This window comes from Ornithorhynchus anatinus, chromosome 4 (assembly GCF_004115215.2).
Source record: "Ornithorhynchus anatinus isolate Pmale09 chromosome 4, mOrnAna1.pri.v4, whole genome shotgun sequence".
Taxonomy (NCBI): domain Eukaryota; kingdom Metazoa; phylum Chordata; class Mammalia; order Monotremata; family Ornithorhynchidae; genus Ornithorhynchus; species Ornithorhynchus anatinus.
Window position 1 is genome coordinate 102,031,449 of NC_041731.1, and position 12,308 is coordinate 102,043,756.

A 12,308-nucleotide genomic window follows, 5' to 3' on the forward strand; every position below is an offset into this window, starting at 1 on the left:
GGGATTGTCTCTCTTTACTGCTGCATTGTACATTCCAAGCGCTTAGTACAGTGCTCTGCACACAGTAAGCGCTCAATAAATACGATTGAATGAATGATAAGGAGAAACTTGTCCTGGTGCCAGATCCTTCCTGTCATTTGGTAAAAATGACTCTATTAATAAGGTAAAAAAGGCTCCAATCTTAGTAATCATCCTTTCCTCCCTGAAACTATGAGGGAGGTTGTTGTTACCTTATATAATAATAATAGCATTTATTAAGCAAGTTTCTCCCAGTACTAAGCACTGGGAGAAGATACGTAGGTGGAAATTAAATGCGGTCTCTGCCTTTCGTGGGATTTACAATCTAACTGTGTAATGATCTGTTGAGCCCATGGAAATGTTCAACCTAAAGTGTAAGCACCTGATTCTAAGAGGGAGAATACTTTGGAACCTCGAGTGACAGGGTAAACAAAAGACTCCTAAGGGTTTTCTCTAGTTATACGGCTTACTCCATTTGGCCATTAAAGAGGAATTTTTCTCTGCCACTAGAAAATAAAGAGCTCTTCAGTTTGGAAAGCATCTCGACATTGACTATTACCTTTCACTCCAATCTACTGACATAAAGAGTTCTTTTTCCTGCATTCTATTAGCATCTGTGGTCCTTCCCTTCTTTCAGGAGTTCAAGGTGGAAAGAGTAATAAGCAAATATAGGAATTTACACAACTTATTCTTCTCCTTTTTAACCAGAAAGAGTTTTAACTAAAAGCCCGTTTAAACTGAAGAAATGTGAGGCCCGAAGAAGTGACTTTAAGCTCAGTGTGAGCAGGGTCATGTCTACCAACTCTTTTGTATTGTACTCTCCCAAGCACTCACTACAGTGCTCTGCACAGTCAGTGCTCGATATATACCGTTTGATGATGATGATGATGATAGAGTGATGCCCTTTTTACATGCCAAATGCACTGTCCCCGAACACTTATTCAGTAGGAGCCCCTTGACATTTCTGTAAATATCCCTGGGTATTTTAAAAGATGGCCATAATTTCTTTTTACAAATTTCATAAATGATTAAAGAAGGCTCTTATGACGTAACTTGGAATTTAGTCTTTTTTTAAGTAGCTTGAGGAGTTATCTATTCCAGCTCACTATCAGCAGGCTAACTGTGTGACAAGTCCAAAGAAATTCTAATGGCTTCAGCACTTAGAACAGGGCTTGGCACATAGTAGCACTTAACAAATACTATCATTATTAGCACAGTTATCTCAGGTGTTAGACTGGCTACAATCCTGTCCTGATGGTACCCTTTAAAATATGTTAGCATCTGGAGACTATTAATATTCCAGCAGGAGAAATTTTAATGCTAATTCTGCCAAGCACCAATCATGCAATCTAAAATGCTGTTTGCAAGTTAACCCTCAGCTGTAATTCTGAAATCAGTATGGCTTTTTTTCCCCATTTTAATGAAAAGAACCTAGCTCAGTGATAATAATAATAATAAAAAGGATAATGTAATAATGTTGGTATTTGTTAAGCGCTTACTATGTGCAGAGCACTGTTCTAAGCGCTGGGGGAGATACAGGGTCATCAGGTGGTCCCACGTGAGGCTCGCAGTTAATCCCCATTTTACAGATGAGGTAACTGAGGCATAGAGAAGTTAAGTGACTTGCTCACAGTCACACAGCTGACAAGTGGCAGAGCTGGGACTCGAACTCATGACCTCTGACTCCCAAGCCCAGGCTCTTTCCACTAAGCCACGCTGGTATTTGTTAAGCACTTACTATATGCCAGGCACTGTACTTGGTGCTGGGGCGGATACAAGCAAATCAGGTTGGACAGTCTCTGTCCCAAGTGGGGTTCACCGTTTTGATCCCCATTTTACAGATGAGGTAACTGAGACATAGAGAAGTGAAGTGACTCAGTTCTCTGCCCTTAGGGTAGGGGGATGGAAACTTAGTGAGGGAAGACCTGAAGGAGATGTCCCTTCAGAAGAGCTTTGAAGATGGGAAGCAGTTTGGCTTAGCAGAAAGAGCATGGGCTTGGGAGTCAGAGGTCGTGGGTTCTAATCCAGGCTCCGCCACTTGTCAGCTGTGTGACTTTGAGCAAGTCACTTCACTTCTCTGGGTCTCAGTTACCTCATATGTAAAATGCGGATTAGGAGTGTAAGCACCACCTGGGACAACTTGATAGCCTTGTATCTCCCCCAGCGCTTAGTACAGTGCTTGGCATATTGTGAGCACTTAACAAGTACTATCTTTATTATTATTATTATTATTATGGAAAGAGCAGTGATCTTTCAGATGGGATGGGGGAAGGGACTGAGAGCCTGTTGCTGGGTAGGGATTGTCTCTATCTGTTGCTGAATTGTACCTTCCAAGCGCTCTGGACACAGTAATCGCTCAAAAAATACGATTGAATGAATGAATTCCAGGCCCAAGGGAGGAAGTTCACGAGAGGGCGGTGGTGAAAGATAAGAATGAAGCAAAGTGAGTAAGTTGGCTTGAGAGGAGACAAGAGTACAAACTGGTTTGTAGTGGTTAGGAGTATCTGCTTGATGCAGAGAGGAATGGTCAGTGGATTTTGAGAAGCGGGGAGATGTTTTAGGAAAATAATCCAGGTTGCAGTTGAAGTACAGACAGGAGAGGAGCGAAATTTGATGTGGGGATCACGGCAGGATATTAGAAGTACCTGGTCTTGCATGATGGTAACTTCAGTGGAAAGTAAGGGACTGATTCTGGAAATGTTGTTAAGAAAAAAAACAAAAGGACTTGGTTTGGAACTGAACAGAGGGGTCGAAAGAGAGAAGTCAAGGATAATAACAAGGTTGTGGGCTGGAGAGACAGTCAGGATCATGGTATTGTCAACAACGATTGAAAAGTTAGGATATAAAGGGCTTGGGAGGGAAGATGAGGAGTACAGTTTTGGACATATTGAGCTTGAGGTGCCAGCGGGACATTCCTGGAGAGATGTTCTGGACGCAGGAAGAAACTCTGGAAACTCTAGACTGTAAGCTCACTGTTGGCAGAGAATGGGTCTGTTTTCTGCTCTACTGTACTCTCCCAAGCGCTTGGTACAGTGCTCTGCCCACAGTCAAAGCTCAGTAAATATGAATGAATGAACGAAGAAAAGGAAGAATGCAGAGAAGCTGGGGCTAGTGAGGTAGATTTCGGAGTCATCTTCCACATACAGGTTGTAATTAAAGAACTCCTCAAGGAAGAGAGTGTAGATTGACAACAGAAGGGGACGCAGGACTGAACCTTGAGGGACAAATCAAGGGAGTGGAACGCAGAAGACGACCCATTGAAAAGGGACCAAGAAGGAGCAGCTAGAGAGGTAGGAGAAGAACCAGAAGAAGACTTGACGGAGAAATCAAAGTTCTATAGTGTTTCCAGGAAATGGGTGGGAACCACAAGTGGCTTGTCTGTTGAGAGGTTCAGGAAGATTAAAATAGAGTAGCTACATTTGGATTTCACGAGGAAGTGTGCTCCTTTCAAGCCGACCTACTCACTGTGCTTCATTCTTATCTTTCACCCCTGACTGCTTGTGTACTTCCTCCCTTGGGCCTGGAAGTCCCTTCCCCGATCCCATCCGAAAGATCACTGCTCTCTCCATCTTCAGAGCCCTTCTAAAATGGCATCTTCTTCAGGATGTCTTTTCTGATGTTGTTGGTTGTCTCGGAGAAACATTGGAGGGGGTGGGAACTGGATTATAGAGGGTCAAGAGAGAGGGTGGGACGAGAGGAAGGAAAGACGGCAGTTGAAAACAACCCATTTGAGGAGTTTGAACAAGAATGGTAGGAGGGAGATGGGGAAATAGCTGGATGGTGCAGTGGGAACGAAAGGTTGTTTGGGTTTTTTTGAGGATTGTTGGGACTTGATCATGTTAAAAAGAGAGAACAGAGTCATGAGAGTGAGCTGTTGATGATGGCGGTGAGGAAGGGAAGGGATGTTTAAATAAAGGGGTAAAGGGATGAAACATCTTGTTTTCCTCAGGCAGTTTAAACCTCAGTGGATTAAGCTAAATTTTGTGGGTTTTTTTAAATGAAGATCTTCGAAGCACAGAACAAGAAAAAAGGCAGTAGAATAGAGACATTGTATTTCCCCTTTGACCTTTAGCTTTCCTCCACTGCAAAGTCCTAATTTGACTTTCTAAAATTTGTGGAAAGGCAGAATGCCTCAAGGCTTAGCAAAAAATAAATAAGTAAATGAAACCTAAACAATTTCATGATTTTTTCTCTATTTTGAAGAGTTTTTTAGCCTACAGAAATCACCATTATATTCTAGTTTTTGACACTTTCGTCCCAAATGAACCCGTGTACCTGAATTTATCAACCTAATAGCTTAGGCATTTGCAAAGTAAGGAAACACAAGTATTAAAATGCTGCCAAGATGTTAATGGTAGAAGATACATGCCCATCATTTGGTTACTAAACTCATTCGATCAATGAAAGACATTTATTGAGCACTTACTGGGTGCACAGCACTGTATTAAGCTCCTGTCTCATGCCTTTGAGTCGTTTCCGACCCATAGCGAGCCCATGGACACATCTGTCCCAGAACGCCCCACCTCCATCTGCAATCATTCTGGTAGTGGATCAAGAGAGTTTTCTTGGTAAAAATCCGGAAGCGGTTTACCATTGCCTCCTTCCGCGCAGTAGACTTGAGTCTCTGCCCTTGACTCTCTCCCATGCCGCTGCTGCCCAGCGCAGGTGAGTTTTGACTTGTGTCAGCTTGTCTTCCACTCTCTAGCCACTGCCCAAGCTAGGAATGGAATGGGTAGGCCTCTGCTTGACTCTCCCTCCCATAGCCGAGACTGGTAGAGTACTGAAAATTCTCCAGCTGTGACCCCGAGAGGGTCATTAAGCTTTGGGAGAGTAAAAAATAACGGAGTTGGTGGGCACGTTCCCTGACCGCAAGGAGTTTAACATTCTAGAGGGGGAGGCACATTAAATTATGAAATTATGGATGTGTACCTTTGTGCTGTGGGGCTGAGGGTAGGGTGAACATCAAGTGCTTAAAGGGTCCAGATCCAAGTGAATAGGTGAAGCAGAAGGGAGAGAGAATGGGAAAATGAGGGGAAGTCCTCTTGGGGGAGGTGTGATTTTAATAAGGCTTTGGAAGTGGAGAGAGGTGTGATCTGTCATATATGAAGGAAGAGGGAATTCCAGGTCAGAGGGAGGGCTTGGGCAAGGGGTCGGCAGTGAGAGAGACAAGATCAAGGTACAGTGAGTGAATTGACGTTGGAGGAGCGAAATGTGTAAGCTGGGTTGAAGGAGGAAACCAGTGAGAGTAGGATAGGAGTGGGCTGGAATCTTTTTGACTTCTTTCTTTGCCTAATATAATGATACTAAGGGTTTTCTGGGATATCATTCGCTAAGGATCAGTGGCCTGTTTAGCAGTTACGAATCATAAGATTAGGGAAAGGATTTCAGAAGAAATTTAGAATCTTTTTGCCTGGCTACTGGGATAATTCGGCATTCACCACAAACGACGATGCCATATTTTTAAAGCTTCAAATCCCTTTAAAGTTAGATTTTTCCAGAGTCCTACTAAATTATGTTTGCTTTCTGATTGGTTTATTGAATGAGACGCTTCAGTAACTGTTCCTATAAACCATTCTCATCCAAGACAAATGCTTAGAGAGAGCAATTTCATAATGGCTTGAAAAATAGTGCTTTATTAACAGACGTACAAATTTTTGTCATTGTTTTCCAAGTAAGTTTTGGCTACTGATTTGTGACAGATGACTGTTTTCATGCTTAGGTAAATGGATTGTTTTGAGACTGAGTATTCTGAGGAATTGGCACATTTCTATACTTTTCTCCAATAATGTACTTTCCAAGGTTCTCTGTGATGATTGGCTGGAAGCCACCAAAACTTGGCACTACTGCAAATTCCCTTAATACGATGTCCAGGGCTGGGCAATGTGAGGAACAGCTAGGCTCCTACTCTCTGACAATCTCTTTGGGTGATTTGGAGGATATTTACTTTAGAAATAAAGTCAAATTGACTTCATTTTTAGAGAAGTGGCCTGGCCTAATGGATAGAGCCCAGGCCTGGGAGTCAGAGGACCTGGGTTCTAATCTCTGCTCTGCTACTTGTCTACTGTGTGACCTTGGGCAAGTCACTTGACTTCTCTGTGCTTCAGTTCCCTCATCTGCAAAATGGGGATTAAGATTGTGAACTCCATATGGGACAGCGACTGTGTCCAACCTGATTAACTTGGCTCTATCCCAGAGCTTATTTCAGTGCCTGGCACATAGCATTTAACAAATACCATTTAAAAAAAAGACAGCCACAGATGCTATTATTTCTCCTCACCATAATTTTTTTTAATGTGATCTCCATTTTTACACTGAAAGCTCATTGAGGGTCACATCTACCTACTCCGTTGTACTGAACTTTCCCAAGCTCTTACTATATTATTCTCCATAAAATAGGTGCTCAACAAATACCATTGATTGAGTGCTTCCTAAACTCTTAGACCAGATCTGTCTTTGACAACTAACTATATTTCAAGAGCTGCATTTCAATTTTCTAATCCAAGTTCACCTCCTCATAAATTAGAAAGTTTACATCCTATCAACCCCCAGTTTTTTATTACTTTCCAAATACTTCAGGTTCTTTACTGCCCTGGTTTGTAATCCCTGGCCCATTTCCTTCAAGATCTTCCAATTCTAGCTCGGCCTTAGTAAACAGCGATAATAACTGTGATATTTATCGAGCACTTACTATAAGCTAAGTGCTGAGGTCAAAACAAGATCCAAACCTGACAGCCTACGTTTTCGCAGTATAAAGGGGAGAAAGAACAGATGTTAATCCCGATTTTACAGATGAGCGAAGTGAATCACAGAGAGGTCAAGTGACTTGCCCGAGGACACAGAGCAAACAAGTGGTGGAGCCTGGATCAGAACCCCGGTCTCTTGGGTCCCGGTCTTGATATCCTTCCAGTTTTAATGTTAGGAGGTTTAGATTCCAGTAGAGCCATAACCCACCGTGGTGAGACAAAGAATGCTTGTTTATTCATCTCACCTTAAATCCCCTACAAAGCACAGTATTTCGTAGAAAGAGACCAGTTCTCCCACATTAAGTCAAATAGACACAGGCGATCAAGGTCTTCCCTGCCAGAGTTCCAGAGCTTGCCCTTGTAGAGCACCTGGAGGCACTGCACATAGTAAGCACTCAATAAATACTAATGAATGAAAGCCCTGTGATTAGCACTAAAGTCCTGGCTCTTTTGGGCAGAGTCCTGGCACCTCTCAGGTGCGTGGATGTGTAGGAGCCAATCCATGTAGATGGGAGTGGACTTTACTTCGGGGCACTTCAGCACTCACTTTGGGAATTAGAGGAGGTTTGGCTTAATAAATCCCCCAATTCCTCACCCCTTACCCTTACTCATCCCACCCCTCAGTATGGTCTAGTGGAAAGTGCATAGGCCTGGAAGTCAGATAATAATAATAATGATGGCATTTGTTAAACACTTACTATGTTCTAAGAGCTGAGGGGGGGGTTACAAGTTGTTCAGTCTGTCCCACGTGGCACTCACAGTCTTAATCCCCATTTTACAGATGAGGTAACTGAGACAGAGAGAAGTGAAGTGACTTGCCCAAACCTCTGACTCCCCAAGCCCGGGCTCTTTCCATTGAGCCATGCTGCCTCCTGAACTGGGTACTAATACCGGCTCTGCTACTCATCTGTTCTGCGCCTTTGGACAAGACACCTAACTTCTCTTTGACTCTGTTTTCTCATCTGTTAAATGGAGCTTCACCACCTGTTCTCCCACTCAGTTCTCCCACTGAGAAGCAGCGTGGCTCAGTGGAAAGAGTCCGGGCTTGGGAGTCCGAGGTCATGGGTTCGAATCCCGGCTCTGCCACTTGGCAGCTGTGTGACTGTGGCCAAGTCACTTCACTTCTCTGTGCCTCAGTTACTTCATCTGTAAAATGGGGATTAACTGTGAGCTCCACGTGGGACAACCTGATTACCCTGTATCTCCCCCAGCGCTTAGAACAGTGCTCTGCACATAGAAATGCGCTTAACAAAAAATACCAACATCAACACTTAGACTGTGAGCCCCAAGTGCAACAGGGACTGTGTCCAACCTGATTGTCTTGTATCTAGGTGGGGGCTTAATTCAGTGCTTGGCACATAGTAAGTGCTTCACAACACCACAATTAAGTGTTCTAGCAAAGACTGAGTGCAAGAGTCACATGCAATGGAAGATGGGCCAGATTTTAGCATAGAGGTTGTAAGAATAATGACTTTTACTGAATATCCTCTGGATGATGTATACTCTATTAAGCCCTTGGGAAAGTACAATGGGATCATGAGACACGTTTCTGGACAGGGAATATATATTCCAGCAGAGGAGACAGACGTAAACAATATTTAAAATAAAATAATCAGAATAAAAAGTTGGATGCATAACTAAATACACAAACAGAAGTGCAGAGATGGAAACTGGTGGGAGAAGTGGCTTTTGGGTTGATAATGATTCATGATTTGGGAGTGAATCAGGGAGGAGGGGGGATTTTAGGAGGGTTTTGCACACAGGCAGGGCTCGGTCCTGCTGGAGCTCTGGGCTGGTGGAACAAGCATAAGCAGGAGGATGGATGGTGCAGTTTTGTTTAATCTGGTAATCAGAGGCTGATTTAATTTACCTCCTCTTTTAGGCTGCGTCATCTTCTGGTTGTACTGAATTTCTAATAAGGGAAGAAATTCTTCTTTTTTTAAAAAAAATGGCATTTATTAAGCGCTTACTATGTGCCCGACTGTACTAAGCACAGGGGTAGATACACTATAATAGTGTATCAGTCTGTGTCATACCTGAGGCTCACAGTCTTTAATCCCCATTTTATAGCTGAGGTAACTGAGGCACAGCAAAGTTAAGTTACTTGCCTAAGGTAACACAGCAGACGCTGTCTGAAGCCTGATAAAACAGTAAGCCATCACTTTACAACCATATTTAGCTTTCATACATCTTCAATCACATGTCTCAAAAGAGAGGCCCATACTAATACAAAGGAACTTTAAGCACACATTAAATTAAATTACAGGTCTAGGACAGGTGATAGTCCAGATTTGAAAATACTTCTTGATTATTGTGAAAAATAGCCATTTACCCTTCTTGTTGATCATCAAATGCTGGAGTAAACACAGATGTTTCCTTGGAAAAGATGACATAATGTTGGTATTTATACTTTAGGATGCCACCAATGGAAAGTCGCATTAGAAAATGGTTAGATTTAGGATGCCTACAGTGGAAATACATTAGAAAATCCTTCATTTTTCACCATATACTTGTTTTGTGTTTTAAGAATTGTCTTAAAAACATAGAATGATTTTAAAAATGATTAGGCTATTTCTTTAATTTCTCCATTACCAATAGATGTGGACAATATAAGATTTTAGTGCTCTTACTTCCCCCCTTCTTCTCTCTTCTCCAACCCCACTCTCTTCCTAATAATAATAATAAAAACAGTAATAATAATAATAATAGTGGTATTTATGAGGCCCTTACTATATGTCAAGCACTGCACCAAGTATTTGGGGTAGATATAAGATAATCAGGTCAGACACAGTCTCCATCCCTCATGGGACTCCCAGTCCAAATGAGAGGGAGCACAAGTAATAATAATAATAATTATGGTATTTGCAAAGCACTTAGTATTTTCAGAGCCCTAAGAGCTGGGGTAGACACAGGGTAATCAGATTGTCCCACGTGGGGCTCACATTTTTTAATCTCCATTTTTCCTGATGAGGTAACTGAGGCACAGAGAAGTTAAGTGACTTGCCCCAGCTCATACAGCAGACAAGTGGCAGTGCTGGGATTAGAACCCACGACCTCTGACTCTCAAGCCCGAGCTCTTTCCCCTAAGCCACGCTGCTTCTCTACTGAAATCCATTTTACAGATGAGGAAATTGAGGCCCAGAGAAGTTAGGTGACTTGCCCAAGGTCATATACCTCAGGCAAGTGGCAGAGTCAGGTTCAGAACTCAGGTTCCCCGAGTCCCAGGTCTATGTCCTTTCCACTGGCCACCTTGCTTCTCTCTCCATTTCATTATTCCATTCAACTGTATTTATTCACTTGCACTAATTGAGCGTTTGCTGTGTGCAAAGAACTTCACTCTGTGCTTGGGAGAGTACAATACAACAATAAAGAGACACATTCACTGCCCACTGTAAAGTGCTTTTCTTACTCATTGTCGGCTCTTTTTCTGTGTCACAGTCTTACTGGCCTTCCCATTTCTTTGGAGGTCTCCGTCTTGATCCTTTAGAACCCCCTTCTCGGTCTCCTCACCCCACAGAGCCTTCTTTTTGTGGTCTTCCGTCTCCTCCAAACTCTTCTTCTCAGCCCAGCATGCTCACTTAAGGTTCTTTGTCACTCTCCAGATCCTCCAGCTGCTGGCAGAAAAGAGAGACAGAATAATGTATATAAAAGGTCCTAGTAAAACATTCCAGAGTATCTTAATACTTAGGGCTCTCAAAATGGAAACAGAGCATCACAGAAGATTTAAGATTTGAAGCAGTGTGGCTCAGTGGAAAGAGCCCGGGCTTGGGAGGCAGAAGTCATGGGTTCGACTCCCAGCTCCGCCACTTGTCAGCTGTGTGACTGTGGGCAAGTCGATTCACTTCTCTGTGCCTCGGTTCCCTCATCTGTAAAATGGAGATTAAGACTGTGAGCCGCACGTGGGACAACCTGATGACCCTGTATCTCCCCCAGCGCTTAGAACAGTGCTCTGCACGTAGTAAGCGCTTAACAAATGCCAACATTATCATCATTATTATATTTGAAGAGATAATGCCTAAACTACATTCCAGCGAATGCCTTTCTGTGTGGAGAGATCCACCGATGAACTGTGATGACTGACGACATATCTCCTTGCCATTGGTTGAGAGTGAGAATTCGGATATCTCTACACTATTAGGGATTGTGACGGAAAAATCTAAAGCAAGAAAAAAGATCTCTTTCTCCTGGCATACTTCAAAACCTTCACTCATTCAAGATTTTGGCCTCTGTTCCTGCATCACAATCAGGGTTTTGAATGAGCTTCATTAAGCTATTCATTTAATGTTAAAGAGATTAAACCCAGGCTTGAAACCCAGCATTCAAAAGGGGAGCTCCTAACTCAAGAACAAGTCTCCGATGTTCATCGACTAAGCTGTTTCAGATTATCATTTTAGACAACGATGGTTCATTTCTCACAAATGGGAGTTATGGTATTTGTGAATAATTCTCTGCCTGTCATTACATAACCTGGGAACTCTTCACATCACATTCGAAGCATATGGAAAAGGAGAAAGCTGAAAATATGCAGTGGTTTGTAAAACCAAATGAAAAAAACCCAAAACATTTTGTGTTGTGTAATGCCCACTTACACGACTATTTGATGAAGTTGAGTAGAGGCAGAGAATGGATAAGTGAAATCCTCAGATAATACTGAAGCTTCTTAATAGACATTCACCCCTCTAGACTGTAAGCTCATTGTGGGCAGGGAACATGTTTACTAATTCTGTGGTATTGTACTCTCCCAAGCACTTATTACAGTGCTCTGCACATAGAAGTGCTCAATAAAACACTTATTACAGTACTCTGCACATAGTGCTCAATAAATATGGTTAATTGCTGGATTTCTCCCTGTCTAGTTTTCAAAGGACCTAGTATGAAGAGCATGATGACCCCCTCCCATGCTCACCCCTTAGGGGAGGCACCAGTGAACCATAAACTGGCCAAAAGGGCTGAATGAAAGGAAAAGCAACAGTTTTCTGCATTATCTCACAAACTAGATAATTGAGAATTGAATACTCAGACTGAATTTATTCCCTGAGGTTAGGCAATAGTCATAATAATAACTGTGGGATTTGTTAGTGCTTACTAGGTGCCAAACACTGTAATGAGTACTTTAGCAATAAGTACTAAATGTAACGAGAATAGAAATGAATTTGCATGATTTTAAAATGATAAAAATGGCCTTCCAAAACTCCCCTCAGAGGATTCGCAGGATGCAGAGTTGGAAGCTTCCTGAGATGTTGAATTTGATCTCTAGGCAGAATAAAATCTCCAGAGCGGGTGGATTTCTATTCTTTCCTTAAAGCTCTCCTGGCATGAAAACTGCACAACCTCCTTCAACAGCTTATCGCAGTACTTCGTTACCTTAACAGTCGGAAAGATTTTCCTTCCGTCCCACTAATTCACTCTTACCACCATGTCAGCACATTTCCTCTTTGTCTTTCTTCCGTGAACACAGAGAATGACTGCTCGGATCCCTCCCTGGAGAACCCTGTAGACACTCAAAGACAATTACTAAATCATCTCAATGGAAATGTACCCCTTTAC

At 42.5% G+C, this 12,308-nt stretch overlaps 1 protein-coding gene and 1 non-coding gene across 3 annotated transcripts in view; one reads left to right on the plus strand and one right to left on the minus strand.

Annotated features, from left to right (window-relative positions):
- The window catches only part of COL24A1 (collagen type XXIV alpha 1 chain), a 481,357-nt gene that overhangs the window by 37,400 nt on the left and 431,649 nt on the right, over window positions 1-12,308 (plus strand). The window lies entirely within an intron of this gene.
- LOC114811769 lies at window positions 4,694-4,831 on the minus strand. Its single transcript, XR_003759465.1, has one exon. It is a non-coding gene; the product is annotated as a small nucleolar RNA SNORA7 (small nucleolar RNA).